This window comes from Podarcis bocagei, assembly GCF_964188305.1.
Source record: "Podarcis bocagei genome assembly, chromosome: 7".
NCBI lineage: Eukaryota > Metazoa > Chordata > Lepidosauria > Squamata > Lacertidae > Podarcis > Podarcis bocagei.
In genome coordinates this window covers 17,391,363-17,408,328 of record NC_138132.1, presented here as the reverse complement: position 1 = coordinate 17,408,328, position 16,966 = coordinate 17,391,363, and the positions used below count along the sequence as shown (strand labels likewise).

The window sequence follows — 16,966 nt, the reverse complement described above, 5'->3', positions numbered from 1 at the left end:
AAGTTGAAAAACCAATAAAAATTTTAAAAATAAAAAAATTGTTGTTGTTATTCTGGAGGCTGCTTCTAAAGCAAAGACCATAATGCTTGGGGATCCAGTCACAGACTTCCCATGACACATGCCTTCTTTGGCCCTACATCTAATTAGTAATAATTCACAATACTTGAAAAGCACAACAGGAATATGCATCTGAACATGCTTTGGCCAATCAATGCCTGTTGCCAAAATCTGTACATACTGAGTACATTTATGCAGGATTATCACTAGGTTGGTCTTGTGTTCTACTCAACACAGGACTATCCTCTATTTTAAAAGGATGTCAGAGGGTAGACCTCTGTTTAAAGCTGTCCTTTATTGGAGAGCTGTCTAATTCAAACCTGTTTTAAAGATAAGGAACCATAAAAGGGGAGATCAGGACCCTGGACAGCAGATTGAGTAGACACATAGAATCATAGAATCATAGAGTTGGAAGAGACTACAAGGGCCATCGAGTCCAACCCCCTGCCAAGCAGGACCATATGAATCACATATGAATCACCTGGTACCACATGAATCACCTGGTACAGAGGTCAGCAAACTTTTTCAGCAGGGGGCCGGTCCACTGTCCCTCAGACCTTGTGGGGGGCCAGACTATATTTTGGGGGGGGGGAATGAAGAAATTCCTATGCCCCACAAATAACCTAGAGATGCATTTTAAATAAAAGGACACATTCTACTAATGTAAAAACATACTGATTCCAGGATCGTCTGCGAGCCAGATTGAGAAGGCGATTGGGCAGGATCCGGACCCTGGGCCTTAGTTTGCCTACCCATGTTCTGGTGTCTTCCTCACTATGGTGAGGTTTATTAGAGCTAGGGATGTCAAAGAGTTTTGACCAAAACAGAAACACGAGCAGAAATTGCCAGTGTGCACTTACTCGTCCCGTGCCCTGAACAGAAATCAATCTGGCAAACATGATCAGTATTTTCTAGTGTTGCTGCTTTCAGTCCACAGCCGACACACAACTGATTAGGTTTCGCCCCTCCCCAACATTTGCACTTCATCTCCTTTGCGCTGAAACAAATGGGGTGGAATAATGCAACGGCAACGTAGCTTACATAACTCCTAATGTAATTATGCAAATCCCGTAAGTTGTGTAATTTTGCCACAGCGAACACCAAGATGGATAACATTTCTGTTGAAAGACGAACTGCAGCAGAATGGAACCAGTGCTGCAGGCGGCAAATACTGAGTAGAATGGAAAGTGATACCATCTTAAGTCCTAATTATTCTTCCATTTAAATTATACTAATTATTTTGAAATTCACACCTATATGTCTTAAGCTGCCATATGCATATCTCATATGCTTCTGTGGGTTGGGCTCCCTCCCCCCTCCCCCCCTCCCCATTCTTGCGATGAGGATCAGAGTATTTCCAGACATACCTCCAAGACTGAAGGGTAAAATGTCCCTAAGAGGACCCAGAATCATTTCTCCCTGCCATCTTTTTCACAGAAAATGTAAAACCTGCCTTTTGGGGGAGAGAAGAGCGAAGCTTTTGGCTGTTAAGCCTTTTTAATTTGAGGCTTTATAAGGCTTTATATGAGCATTGCCGAAATTTTCTGGTTCTTGCATTGCTGTTTTTAAAACTGAGGAGAGTTTGTTTGTTGTTATTGGCTTTTTATGGCCGGAGAATGTTGCTGCAAGCCACCTTCCGCTTTGGAGTGGGAGGCTTTCCGAGCCTTTTAAATAAAGAAATAAAGCCCCCCAAATAGCACACCAGCCTCTGAAGCACTTTCACACATGTCGTTTTGGCAGTCCTTACAACAACACTGTAAAGTAGGCAGTATCCCCAGATTGCAGGTGGAAGGCAGCTATTCCAAAAATGGAAAGCAATACACAAAGCGAAACACAACAGTCCTTTGAAATTTGCCCTTTTCCAAATTATGCGCTGCTGTCCTCCAGCCCCATACCAATAAAATGCACCTATCAGCCTGGGTAGCTCACTTGGTTAGAGCATGGTGCTGATAATGCCAAGGTTGCAGGTTCGATCCCCATATGGGACAACTGCATATTCCTGCATTGCAGAGGGTTGGACTTTGGGATCCCCTCCAACTCTATGAGTCTGTGATTGCGAATAACATACAAAAATGCATTGCATTAGGGAAAATTGCTTGGAGACAGGCTATTCTCACTGCTACCTATTCTCCTGCCATCTCCGTGGGTGCAAGGAGTCCCAAGAGTGAGGAGAACGATTGGCAGCCTCCGTTTCCATGCAGATATCAGTGAAAATAGCACGCCCAAAAAATGCATTCTATTAGAGAACATTGCTTTGCAAACAGGCACAAAGCAAAATTGCATAGAACCATGTGCATACTGGGGGAGATGTGCACTAAAACACTGATCCGGGAATGTGGAGAGCCGTACTTTGGAAATGTAAGGAGAAACTGAAATTCATCCAACCCTAACCTAAAAGTGGGGTCTGAGCCAAGAAACTGCCTGTTTCCAAGCTTGTGGGACTCTACCAGCTCTGAAGCCCAAGCTCAGAGGCGTGGTTATGCTGCAACTCCCTGCTGCCACCCAAAGCACTAGTCTCCATTCTAACTCTTGCAAAACACAACAACAACAACAACAACAACAACAACAACACTTTTATTATTTATACCCTGCCCCTCTGGCTGAGTTTCCCCAGCCACTCTGTGTGGCTTACAGCATATATAACAAATTGTAAAACATCAGACAATTGCAAAACATTAGACATGGTAAATGATGGCAGGTAACACTTGCTATTACACCCTTTATTCTTCCTTTTTTAATGTACAGGTGCTCAGTCCAGAAATAGCTGTGCACATGCTCAGAATGGAAGATGATAGTGGAGGGCAGGGTGAGGAGTGACTGAGGAGAGGGGCAAGAAGGGTATCCTGGGCACATGCCACACGGGGAAGTGGCTAGCAAACAGCAGAACGCAACAAATACCCAGGACTGTGCATGGAAACAAGCAGAATGTGTGGAAGCCAAGAGCACGATCTGAGTAGCCCATTTGTAAAACAAAACCTCCATTTCTGAGCACCCAATAGCTTTGGCCGCCACATCAACCCCTGACCAGGAATGATTCTCGGTGAGTTATTTTCAACCTTGGGGAAGGGGAGCAGAAAGGAAGGTGGGATAGCAGCCGGCAGGGAACAAGACTCAAAGCTCAAGCCAGACATGTCACATCCATTCCCCACTTTTTAAAGGAGATCAACTGAGAGAAGGGACCAACTTGGAACAGGCCATGAGTAGGGATGGAAGGTGAGGGGGATTTGGTTTTGTTTGCATTTAACTGTGAACCTAAACACACCTCTCCTAATTTAGCAGTTCTCTGACTTTTGGGATGCAACTCTCTAACCCGTGTGTACAGAAATACACATACCATATTTTTTGCTCTATAAGACTCACTTTTTCCCTCCTAAAAAGTAAGGGGGAATGTGTGTGTGTCTTATGGAGCGAATGCAGACTGTGCAGCTATCCCAGGAGCCAGAACAGCAAGAGGGATCGCTGCTTTCACTGTGCAGCGATCCCTCTTGCTGTTCTGGCTTCTGAGATTCAGAATATTTTTTCCCTTGTGTTCCTCCTCCAAAAAACTAGCTGCGTCTTGTGGTCTGGTGCGTCTTATAGAGCGAAAAATACGGTATATTAGGGGAAGGTGTGCGTTAAAAAGGCAGAGTAGTGAAACTAACACGCACAATGCATTGTCCATGGGGGAATTGCTTGCAAAATGGTTACGTCCACCCAAAGTGCAAAGGGAAGCTTTGCTTATTAGAGATAATTAACAGCAAATTTATGCTGAATTTTCATGAGGATTTTTAATATATATATATATATATTTACAAACCGTTCTGGAAATGTGGAAAACTGAATTAAGATCAGGAAAAGGAGAATCTGAGAAAAACCAAGATCTGACCTCTCCGTGCATCTCTAGTTGTGAGAGCCACAGTTCTGCTCAAATCCTTGCAAGACCTCCAACTTGAAATCCTCAGCTCTCACAAAGTAAAAAATAACAATAACAAACAGGCAGTCCAAGGAGGGAGAGAAGGACAGTCAGATATGAAAACACACTTCATATTTTTTTGGAACACTTGCAATTCACCAGGGACAGTCCCTGTTTTCTGAGGGCAAGTCAGGCAGGCCCTCTTTCTGCCTGTTGGGCATGCATTGTTAAACCATTTGGGATGAGTTGGGCAAGTTATTATTTTTCAGGGCTCAGCTCCCTTTCTGAAGCCTCTAGAAGCAAAATCTAAGAGTTGGGGAGAGTAGGTGGCTCTTACAATCCGCATTGCCCATCTGTGTGTTCACATACAGCAAGACCACAGCCTGAAATGCCACACATTACAGCTGCAGAGGTGCGTTCTGAATCATCCAGCTCGCAGGACTGTTGCGATGGTAAAACGCAGAGGAGGAGAACCATGTACACGAACACAAGTTCCTTGGATGATATAAAATGTGGGGTATAAATGTAAAAACTGAACAAGTACAAACACCTTTCTGGCTTTTAAATCAGCAAAGGATTTGCTATTGCACATCCTTGGGGTGGACTGGGGTAGAAGAGGAATCCTTTTTAAATGGATTTATACATGGCATTTGACAGTTCTGACCCAGCTGAGCTTCACCCACATCTCTCACATCAAGTCCCAACTTCTGTGTCTGAGCTGCTTCTGCATGAATGGCTACAATAATTATATACATTTTTAGATACAGTTATGTTTTATACAGTTAAATTGAAGTTCCTGAAGCCTAAGCAGGTACTGTGATTGTCCAGCAGTTTGACTTCCATGGTCTCTCGAGACAGAAGGATGCCAGTGGTTGACCCTACCAGTTATATGATTTTATGTGTATTGTGGTAGGCATATAGAACCATAGAGCTGTAGAGTTGGGAGGGTCTCTAAGGGTCATCTAGTCCAACCCCCCTACAATGCAGTGATATCATCATGCAGTCCCCCATCCAATTTGAAACCATACCAGACCCTGCTTAGCTTTGCAAATGTGCTATACCAGTGCGGTGTAGTGGTTAAGAGTGGTAGGCTCGTAATCTGGTGAACCGGGTTCGCATCTCCGCTCCTCTACATGCAGCTGCTGGGTGCACAGAGTGTTTGTTGTGGGGGAGGAAGGGAAAGGAGAATGTTAGCCACTTTGAGACTCCTTCGGATACAGTGGTGCCTCGCAAGACGAAAAGAATTCGTTCCGCGAGTCTTTTCGTCTTGTGATGTTTTTCGTCTTGTGAAGCACGGTCCGTCGCAACTGCGCCTCTTCAAGCGGCTTTAAAAAAAAAGCGCAAGACGTTTTCATCCTGCAAAGCAAGCCCATAGGGAAATTCGTCTAGCGAAGCAACGCAAAAACTGAAAACCCTTTCGTCTAGTGAGTTTTTCGTCTTGTGAGGCATTCGTCTTGCGGGGCACCACTGTAGTGATAAAGCAGGATATCAAATCCAAACTCTTCTTCTTCTTCTTCTATACAGTACATTTATGTGCTGGCTACTTTAGGAAACATAGACTGCAAATGCATAATAATAATAATAATAATAATAATAATAATAATAATAATAGGTGTGTGATATCATACATATGACAGTGCATAAAACATTGCATACTTTATTGCATGTAGCAATATGTATAAGAATGCATAGGATATGCAAGAACCGTTCATATTTTTAGACGAACCAGGGGGAAATGAGCTTGCTTCTTGTCAAGATTAAGATAAGAAACAAGACTGGAAATGGGGGAGAGAGAAAAGCACGTTGATAAGCCTGAAATAAAGATTTTCAGAAAATCCAATCCAATAAGTGGAGGAGCGAGCTCAGGAAGTAGTTTTTGACGGGAGAATCGAGACATTACAAGCATGTCCCTATTTTTGCCTCTGAAGTCAGAGCCAGTTCCAGGATTGTGTTGGAGCTGTGTGTATGGACATGCTCAGCATAATACCCTCCTCTTATGCCAGTCCCCCACCCAGCAGCAGCCACCCACCAGCAGCTAGCTCACCTGGTGGCGGTGTTCCTTCTATCAGTGCTGAGCAGCTGCCATTTGGATTTCCCACAACGGACCCAAATGAAGCATTGTGGGAAGCTGCCTGGGGTCCAATCACTGCTGGTGGTGTTGGGGAGATACATAAGGAGGCCCAAGGTAGGTTTGAATAACAAGATAGGAGTGGGGTGGTGGTACCCCAAGACGGGTAAGAAGAGAGGAAGGGAGAGGAATCACTTAGCATGGATCCAGAAGAGACACAGGCTGACGGACAGGCACGGGAGGTTGCCGCGTGATAGATGGAGAGAGGCGAGACGGTTGGAGCCGAGGGACTCTACAAATGCCGTCCAGTGTAAATAATGCCTCGCAACAACAAATCAATGCTCCCAGGAGAACCTGCGTCGGCTTTGTGGGCAGAGCAGGCAAGAACACAAGACCCCCCCCCCCCGCCCTGTGAAATAACCAGCCAAGACCTTCGAGTCGCCGCGCTGCAGTACCAAGACACGGAACAATAACCAACCGGCCCTGTCCTGACCTGGGGCAAAGGAGGCCGCAATAACAAATCAAAGATCCTGAAAGGCCCTGCAGTGCCCAGATGGTTTCGGTGCTCCAAGAGTCTGTGCAGTTACAAATTGGGCTGCGTTCTGCATGTCACAGGCAAGGGGCTCCTTTGACCTCGTTCCGTGGCTGCATCGCGAGGCTTTCCAGACTAGTGCAAGTGTCAAGCGTTTTCCATCTGTCCTGCCTCAGGGAGGAGGAGAGCAGGGAGGAACAGTAGTTCTCTGTCTAGGGAGCCAGCCAACAGGTGGGGAGCTGCAGCCGAGCAAAGACTGCCAAGGGAGAGCATCCTGTTCTCCTGAGAAACTGCAGCAGAGGGCAACTTTATGGGACAGTTGAGAGCCAGCGTGGTGTAGTGGTTAAGAGTGGTGGACTCGTAATCTGGTGAACCGGGTTCGCTTCCCCGCTCCTCCACCTGCAGCTGCTGGGTGACCTTGGGCTAGTCACACTTCTCTGATGTCTCTCAGCCTTAATCATCTCACAGAGTGTTTGTTGTGGGGGAGGAAGGGAAAGGAGATTGTTAGCCACTTTGAGACTCCTTAAGGAGAGTGATAGCAGGATATCGTCCAAACTCCTCCTCCTCCTCCTCCTCCTCCTCCTCCTCTTCTTCTTCTTCTTCTTCTTCTTCTTCTTCTTCTTCTTCTTCTTCTTCTTCTTCTTCTTCTTCTTCCCTGCCTACAACAGGAATGGGGAGCCTATGGCCCTCCAAATGTTGTTGGACTACAACTCCTGTCATTTTTGACCACTGGCCGGAGGCTACCTGGGTCTGAACAGAAGCTGAATTCTGACAATATTTGGAGGGCCACAGGCTCTCATTTCTGATCTACAGCTGTAACAGACTTCTCATTAAGCCCTCATTGCAGCACCTAATTTCATGCCTTCTCTTATCATGCAAGTTTGTCTGCCTGCCTGTAACAAACTAGTTCCCAGGATTATTTCTGAAGGGGGCATATGCATACCCTCCAACATTTCTCCCATGAAAATACGGATGTCCTATTCAACAACAAGAAGAATTTTATTATTTATACCCTGCCCATGTGATTGGGTTGCCCCAGCCACTCTGGGTGGCTTTCAACATATATAAAAACATTTTTTAAAATAAAACATTCCAATATAGGGCTGCCTTCAGATGTCTTCCAAAGGTTTTATCCTTGGCTCAGGGGGGTCACATAACTGCTTACCCTCCAGTATTTCTCTGATGAAAATAGGTACATTCTAAGGAAAAGTGGGACATTCTGGGATCAAATCAGAAACCGGGCAGCTTCTGTAAATCTGGGGCTGTCCTTGCACAATAGAGACACTCGGAGGGTCTGCAGATACTTTAAACATATGCAGCCTCATACTGCAATCCTATGTGACCATATCTTAGAGTAATATCTATCTATCTATCATCTATCTATCTATCTATCTATCTATCTATCTATCTATCTATCATCTATCTATCTATCTATTATCTATTTATCTATCATCTATCTATCATCTATCTATCATCTATCTATCGATCGATCTACAGTGGTACCTTGGGTTAAGTACTTAATTTGTTTCAAAGGTCCGTTCTTAACCTGAAACTGTTCTTAACCTGAAGCACCACTTTAGCTAATGGGGCCTCCCACTGCCGCCGCGCCGCCACCGTGCGATTTCGGTTCTCATCCTGAAGCAAAGTTCTTAACCCGAGGTACTATTTCTGGGTTAGCGGAGTCTGTAACCTGAAGCGTCTGTAACCTGAAGCATATGTAACCACTGTATCTATCATCAACATCTATCTATTCAGTGCTATTTTTCTAGAAAAAGAGGCGCAACAACTCACCATGAATACCTCCCTTGTTCTCTTAGAATGGCAGTGGTACCCACTTGAGAGGTGCCTGAACTGAGTTCTGTCTCAAAAAAGTCCTCTGTCTATCTATTGATTGATCAATCGATGTTACTGCATTTATATGACACTATTCCTCCAAGGAGCTCCAGGTAGAATGCATGGTTTATCCTCATGACAACCCTATGAGGTGGGTTAGGCTGAGAACCGGTGTTTGGCCCAAGGTCGCCCTGTGAGCTTCAGGGCCAGGTGGGGATTCAAATCCAGTCCTCCCCAGTCTACATCCAACACTTCTGAGTAAACATAGGCTTGCGCTACCAGTCCCTTCTTCCCACATAGCTCATACATACAGGCACAGGGGTACCTCAACCCTCTCTTCCCTCCCCTTAGTATGCACCTTGGCTTCTCGTTTCCCATTTCCCTCGGTGTTTGTTTGTTTTAATTCAATTTAAAGTGTCGGCAGTGACCTTTAAAGCCAGCCGAAACTGCCTGGGCCCAGAGTACTTGAAGGACTATTTCCACCAACGTGAGGCTGCTCGGAGGTTTAGGTCATCCTCATCAGAGGCGCTGCTCTGTGCTCTTCCCACTCTTTGAAGTGGAGCAGGCAGCTATGCGCTAGAAGAGGGCTTTTCACTGCTTGCCCCCAAGCTCTGGAGCCTTCCCCCATGGAGGTTTTTGTGGCTTTCTTCATTTGGGCTTTAACCAGCAGAAGGTCAAGAGAGCCTCTTCTTTCAGAGGGCCTCTGGTGCCATGGCAATTCAACAGAGTATTTTGCTGCCGCTGTTGTTATTAACCTATTTATTTATATTCCCAGAGCGTTCAGTGGAGCATACTTCCAGGTAAGAGTACATAAGGCCCTGTCTGCACGATACATTTAAAGCAGTATTGTACCACTTTGAACAGTCATATATACCTTTCCCCCAAAGAATCCTGGGAACTGTAGTTTGTTAAGGGTGCTGGGAGTTGTTAGGAGACCCCCGGTTCCCCTCAAAGAACAACAATTCCCAGAGTTCCCTGGGAAGAGGGACTAACCTTTGCAAATTGTAGTTTTGTGAGTAGAATAGGGGCCTCCTGGTAACTCTCAGCGCCCCTAACAAACTATAGCTCCCATAATGCTTTGGGGCAAGCCATGACTGTTTAAAGTAGCATAGTACGGGTGGGGCCTAACTGCATCTAAGGCTGGAATCCTAAACATAATTATCTGGCAGCAAACCCCACCGGATATGCTGGGATTAGCTTCTGAATAAATCGGCACAGGATTGCAGCCCTGGCACTGTTGTTGTTTTTTATGTCAGTGTTTGCCTTGGGTGCATTTTTCAAAACACGCATTTTAAATGTATCGTTGCTTTGCTTTTGCATCATGGCTGCTTTGATTCCCACCTCCCCACCCATGACATTGCTTGGTTAATTTATATAGAAAAGCAGGTGATCCTTTTTAATATATATATAAAGAAAGCACAATCTATTACACACACACACACACACACACACACACACACACACACACACCTTACAAAAACAACCCATGCCCAATTCAAAACAAAGAACATGCACAGATTAGAAATGAAGATGGCAGCAGGGAACTGTTAAAACCCCCCACACCAATTTAAATCAAATAGATCCACTAAGATTAGATAAAAGCAGCAGATAAAGGCAGCGAGGACACAGATCGCTCCGTTTAAAGCCATGGAGATTTAAAAGAAAAAGAAAAAAAGGCTTGACCTGATTCCAGGAAGATGCCACTGCTGATGCCTGATGAACTGGCAAGGGGAAAGAGTTTTACAGATGCGGGTACCTAAACCATTTTTTTCTCAGAAGTCATTACCCCCCCCCTGCCCCCGCCATAAATTATCACATACTTCAGAAAAGGGAAGGCTGTGCTGCAAAACTTTGCCTGAATAACGCTACAATTTTTTTTATGACACCACATGTGTGTTCAGTGCCCCATAATGATGCCAGGGTTGGGGCACTATGGACGATACAAAATGGTGGCCATCATTGGGAATGGTGAGCTCCTCTGGACAGGCAGTGTATTAAGCAGTCGCCCTGATTTCCTTGCCCAAGGCTTCTATGATGATTAGCTTATGGCCTCATTCACACCATGCATTTAATAATAATGATGATAATAAACTTGTTATTTGTAGGCCGCCCATCTGACTGGGTTGCCCCAGCCACTCTGGGCTCCTCCCAACAGAATATTTAAAACATAGTAAAACATCAAACGTTAAAAACTTCCCTAAACAGGGCTGCCTTCCAATGTCTTCTAACAGTCAGATAGTTGTTTATTTCCTTGACATCAGACGGGAGGGAATTCCACAAGGCGGAACTACTTGGAACAGTCATGGCTTCTCCCAAGGAATTCTGGGAATTGTAGTTTGTTTTTCCCCACATGTCCCCATTGCCACATTCCATTGGTGGGTCAGGGTCAGGTGGGCAGAGCAATAATTGTGATGGTTACAGGCTATGTTTCAGCAATGCAAAAGTCAGAAGAAGAGTTTGGATTTGATATCCCGCTTTATCGCTACCCAAAGGAATCTCAAAGCAGCCAACAATCTCCTTTCCCTTCCTCCCCCACAACAAACACTCTGTGAGGTGAGTGGGGTTGAGAGACTTCAAAGAAGTGTGACTACTAGCCCAAGGTCACCCAGCAGCTGCATGTGGAGGAGCAGGGAATCGAACCTGGTTCACCAGATTACGAGTCCAGCACTCTTAACCACTACACCACACTGGCTCTTGCCGCGCCAAGCAAGCAAGAGGGCTAGCAACCTTCCAAGTGTCCTGATTTTCCAGGGACAGCTCCGGAACTATGAAAGCCATCCCAGCTTCTGTTTTGATCCCAGAATGTCCCCATTTCCCCTGTCGGCACTGCGGCCACCGAGCTCAGGAAGGAGGATGAGATGGCGATTGTCCCAAACAGTGGCAATCTCTCCATGGCCGCTGCTGCCAGCTTCCTCCTTGGGGCAGCTCATAGCAGCTGCTGGAGAGCAGGCGAGGAGGAAGAAGGCTGCCATCACCAAGGACCAGCCCCACGTGATGAGTGGGCTCTGAGGAGCAGGAGAAGACAGAGTGGGGAAAAGGGGGGAACAGCGTAGAGCGCAAGGAGTCCTGATTGCCTTTTTTAACACAGTGAAATCTTTGTGCATCTGTGTCTAATCCTACCCCTTTCTGAAACTTATTTACAGTGGTACCTCGGGTTAAGAACTCAATTCGTTCTGGAGGTCTGTTCTTAACCTGAAACTGTTCTTAACCTGAAGCACCACTTTAGCTAATGGGGCCCCCCACCGCCGTCCCACCGCTGCCGTGTGATTTCTGTTCTCATCCTAAAGCAAAGTTCTTAACCCAAGGTACTACTTCTGGGTTAGCAGAGTCTGTAACCTGAAGCGTCTGTAACCTGAAGCGTCTGTAACCCAAGGTACCACTGTATTGGCTTGTGCTTTTCTTTTAGTAAATCTAAAAAGGTAAAGGACCCCTGACAGTTAAGTCTAGTCTCGAACGACTTTGGGGTTGCGGCGCTCATCTCGCTTTGCTGGCCGAGGGAGCCGGCGTATAGCTTCCAGGTCATGTGGCCAGCATGACTAAGCCACTTCTGGCGAAACCAGAGCAGCGCATGGAAACACCGTTTACCTTCCCGCCAGAGGTATTTATCTACTTGCACTTTGACGTGCTTTTTAACTGCTAGGTGGGCAGGAGCAGGGACCGAGCAACGGGAGCTCACCCCGTTGCGGGGATTCGAACCGCTGACCTTCCGATCAGCAAGCCCAAGGCTCAGTGGTTTACACCACAGCGCCACCTGCATAATAAAATAATATCAGGGCCAAGGGGTTTTCTCAGGACGATGGAGGGCATGTGTGTTGTGTCCCATTGGTACAGTCGGGATGGTACTCACCCTTCTTCTGATAGGAAAAGCTCTCTGTGTGAGAGACACATTAAAATGGGGGGGTTGAGGAGGGTCAGTTGTGGGGGGGGAGTGAATGTTGGAGGGCATGCTATGCAGGGGTGGCATTATCAAGGAGGTTATCCTGACGCAACCCAATACTGCCCAGAACAGGCAGCTTATTGCTCCATCCGAGATACACAGAGGCTTCTACAATGCTGGATTGCCCAGTTGCAGAGATGAGCTGCTGTCTAAATGCAAGACAGACCAAAAGGGGAAAAAAGAAAACCCATCTTAACACGAGCCCCAGGGATGTCGGAGCTGGCTTAGTAGGTTAGTGCAGAGTCAGGATTCCTTAACAGACTGCAGGAGAATCAATACGAGGGGGAGGGAGGGAGGCAGAGAGGCTGGGGGCCGCTGAGATGAAGGGTCTGTGCTTTCCAGAGATAGCAATGCAAGTTGGCTGGTTTTTAAGCGAGCTGGACTAGGGAAGATGTCCAAAAGCTGAGGTGGAAATGTACACATACGCATGCACATGCGCGCGCGCGCGCACACACACACACACACACACACACTATGAAAATCACTGCTCTCTGAGTCTTATCTTAAAGGAAATTTGGTTTGGCAGACCCGCTTTCCCCAAGCAAATGTGAAGGCTGTGGGAACCTCTACAGGGTCAGCCTGTGATGGAGATTCCTGGGAATGCAGAACACAGTCTTACACCTGCTTACTTAGGAGTAGGGATGGGGAGAAATTCGACTCAGTTCACCTTTAGAGGTGAACCCACCTAAACAATATGAGAATTTGAAAAACAGCCATCCTTTGGAATTTGCACTTTACTGAATTTTGCATTGCTGAAACAGTTCTCCAGCCAAGCAACGAGTCAAAAAATGCATCTATTGTGGGGAATCGTGCATAAAAATGCAGATAGTGGTGTAAATGACATACCCAAACTGCTTTGAAAATGTGAACATTGGGAGAAATCTGTGCAGAAATGCTAGTGAATTTTCAGGATGACTTTCTTTTTTTAAAAAAAGATCAGGGTCATGGGTTTGAGTCTTACGTTGGGTAAAAGATTCCCGCATTGAACGGGGTTGAACTAGATAACTAGAGAACAGACTGCAAAAAAGAGAACCTGAGAGATTATTTATTTATTTATTCCTCACCCATCTGGCTGGGTTTCACCAGCCACCCTGGGCGGCTTCCAACAAAATATTTAAAATACAATAAAATGTCAGACATTAAAAACCTCCCTAAACAGTGCTGCCTTCAGATGTCTTCTAAAATTCAGATAGTTGTTAATTTCCTTGACATCTGATGGGAGGGCGTTCCACAGGGCGGGCGCCACTACTGAGAAGGCCCTCTGCTGGGAGGATGAAACATGGCCGAATAACTATGAAGACATCTGAAGGCAGCCATGTTCAAGGAAGCTTTTAATGGCTGGTGTTTTATTGTGTTTATAATATTTTTGGTGGAGTCACCCAGAGTGACTGGCGCAACCCAGTCAGATGGGTGGCTAACAACAACAACATACACCGTTTTCAGCTAATAATAATAGTAATAATATTTCCAAAGCCATAAGCAAATAATACAAGGATGGATTAGTGTAAGACTGACCTGTGGGCTGTTGTTCTTTTAGAAACTTGAGTATTTTTTAAGAAACTTTAAAGAAAAATGTTTCTGCAACTCATGGTAACATATAGAACTGATAACACAAGCACCCATATGAATCAGAAAAAGTGAAGTATGCAGTGAGGAGGAAGGAAGGAAGGAAGGAAGGAAGGAAGGAAGGAAGGAAGGAAGAAAGGCTTTCCCCCCAACTATTTTGCTTTCAAGGTCTGTACATCAAGGCATTTCAGGGACTGACACAGGTTTTTCACACTTGAGGGTAACCATTTCAGAACGGGGAATGTTGTAGAACAAATGGAACCTGCTCACCCAGCTGTACTTTGGCATCTGCTCCATTCATAAGAAAAATACGCAAAGTATGTTAATGATATGCAAATTAATGGTGACACTCCATCTCGGGAAATGATCCCAACGTGGGGCTCTGTAGTGAACAATTCGCCCAGTCCTGGATCAGAAAAGCAGATAATGTGGAGGTGGGTGAACAGATACATCATATGAGGAGGGATACCAACAAGAGGGCAGGGGAGACAGGGATGATGTGTGAGTATATGGTTAGCGTACAGAAGACAGAAGGGAAATGATTGGTATTACATTTGTGATGGATGAGAGGAAGACACGAGTTTAGATGGCTTGAAAAGGTGATTCAGCAAATTCATGGGGGAGGGTCTATTGAAGGTTATGTGCCCTGACAGCTAAATTGAACTTCCATCTTTAGTTGCAGTATACCATCAGATGTCAAATGCTAGCAAAAAATAATGGGTGACAGCCAACGGCGGCATGCCTTGCTTAGGGGACTTTGTAAAGGCCAATGGTTGGCCACTGTAGGTGATCAAAAAATGCTCACTCTCACTGAGGTACTGGTTCAACCAATCATACTTTGAGTAGTTGAATATACCCCGCAGGGTTGCTGTGGTAAGATAACATGTTTCTCCTATGCCCATGCGGAAAGCTGCCTTTAAGAGACCGGATGGATGAATAATATAGCATGGGTGTGTGTGTGTTTTGATTCTATCCTGCTGTGTTTTAGTACCTCAGTGGGGAAGCCATTAGGAAAGCGTAACCGAAACACTTAAATGTTTTAAAATTTATTTTTTAAAGCCAGCCTCCAAAGGATTACTTGCTCAGACCTGAAGGCCTTGCATTGCTTTCGGAAGAGATTGGAGAACTGGATCCATTTCAACCCCCTAGGTATGGTCTGAATATCAGAGCGGATACATAATATGAAAGCGTGGAGTTGATAATTATATGATATGTTATCAGATGAGGAGAGGTGGATGCAGAGACAGAACAGTGGCCAGACTCGGAGGTGGATGGAGAACCCTGATCTGCAACTAATTTTAAGCACAGCCAACATCTTTAGCCCTATTCCTTGATTCCTTTTGAGTCGGAGCTCTCATTCAGCAGAGTTATCAACTGAAGAAGTCCTTTCGTTACACAAGCCCATTGCTTGGGCCCCATCTGCACCATACATTTAAAGACAATACCAACTAGACACCCAAAGATCTATCCATTCACCCATCCAGCTGGGAAAGGCTATCGGAAGAGAAATGTCTTCAACTGTTTCTGGAATGTGCAGATAGTGGGCGCCTCTCGAATCTTGAAAGGGATGCTGTTCTACATAATAGGGGCAGCCACACTGAAAGCTCTGTTCTGAATTAGTGCAGAGTGGGCTTCTGAACTCTTTAGTGCTTGGAGGAGAAGCTCTCCCACAGACCATAGTGACCTCCTGGGTATAGGTAAAAGGTAAAGGTAAAGAACCCCTGGACAGTTAAGTCCAGTCAAAGGTGACTGGAGTTGGGCGCTCATCTTGCTTTCAGGCCAAGGGAGCTGGCGTTTGTCCACAGACAGCTTTCCAGGCCATGTGGCCAGCATAACTAAACCACTTCTGGTGCAATGGAACACCGTGACGGAAACCAGAGTGCACGGAAACGCCATTTACCTTCCCGCCTCAGTGGTACCTGTTTATCTACTTGCACTGGTGGGCTTTTGAGCTGCTAGGTTGGCAGGAGCTGGGACAGAGCAACGGGATCTCACCCTGTCTTGGGGATTTGAACCCCCGACTTTCTGATCGGCAAGCCCAAAAGGCTCAGTGGTTTAGACTACAGCGCCAACCGTGTCCCAAATGATGGACCAATGATCTGACAGTATAAGACAGCTTCCTATGTTCCTGAACTTGGCCTGGTAGTAGGATGGCAACAGCTTATCATTCTTTCAATAAGATAGGCCAGCGTGAGAGACATGCTGTTGGATTCTACCTCCTACAGTCCATGACCACTGGGCCATGCTGGGATGGGCTCTGTCAGAATCTGTAGCTTACCTGGGGGTTTTCCCAGTATGGACCCCCCCCCCAGTATGGACAACATAGAAATTTAGTGGCTTGGATTGGTATCATTACAGCTGCGTGGCAACCCAGCCACAGAAAACAGTTGCTGGCCAGAATAATAGCGAGATGAGCGCCACACCCCATAGTCACCTTTGATGGGACTTAACTGTCCAGGGGTCATTTACCTTTGCCTTAGACTGTGATGAGCCTTATATAGACTGGGTTAGATCCAGGTGTGGTCTGACTCAGTATACAAGGCAGCCTCTTCTTCTTTTGAAAGGGAGAGCTCATATTTTGCATAGATAAGGGCATAGAACTGGGGTTCTTTGGTTTGTTTAAAAGGGATCTCATAGCAGGGATGGCAAAGACCCGTCTAGGATTCTGGCAAGCTGCTGCCAATCAAAAGAGGAGAATGAGAGCCATGCGATCCGACATACACATTCACACTCAGCAGAAAACCTCATACGTCCTACCTACCAATAGGGATGTCGGAGAATTCTGACAAAGACAGAAATGGGAGCAGAAATTGCTGATGTTCGCTTACTCGTTCCATGCCTTGAATGGAAACCGATCCAGCAAAGATGAGTGGCATTTGTTGAGGCTGTGGCTTTTGATCTGCAGCTCATATGCAATTGAGTCCCCTTCCCCCCTGTTTGCATTACGTTTCCTTTGTGCTGAAATGAATGGGGTGGAATAGAGCAACAGCAATGTAACTTGCATAATTTCGCCACATTGGGTAACGAGATGGATAGCGTAGATTTGGACGGAAGATGAATGGAAACAGAATGGAAACGGTG

At 45.8% G+C, this 16,966-nt stretch overlaps 1 protein-coding gene and 1 pseudogene across 2 annotated transcripts in view; both read right to left on the bottom strand.

Annotated features, from left to right (window-relative positions):
• The window catches only part of IGLON5 (IgLON family member 5), a gene marked incomplete at its 5' end in the record, with an annotated part of 135,719 nt that overhangs the window by 85,868 nt on the left and 32,885 nt on the right, over positions 1 to 16,966 (bottom strand).
• Positions 11,695 to 16,966, bottom strand: part of LOC308590124 (chemerin-like receptor 1 pseudogene) — a 284,026-nt pseudogene continuing 278,754 nt past the window's right edge. Inside the window, exon 3 of the transcript XR_014013313.1 lies at positions 11,695 to 11,734. The product of XR_014013313.1 is annotated as a chemerin-like receptor 1 pseudogene (transcript). The remainder of the gene's footprint in view (positions 11,735 to 16,966) is intronic.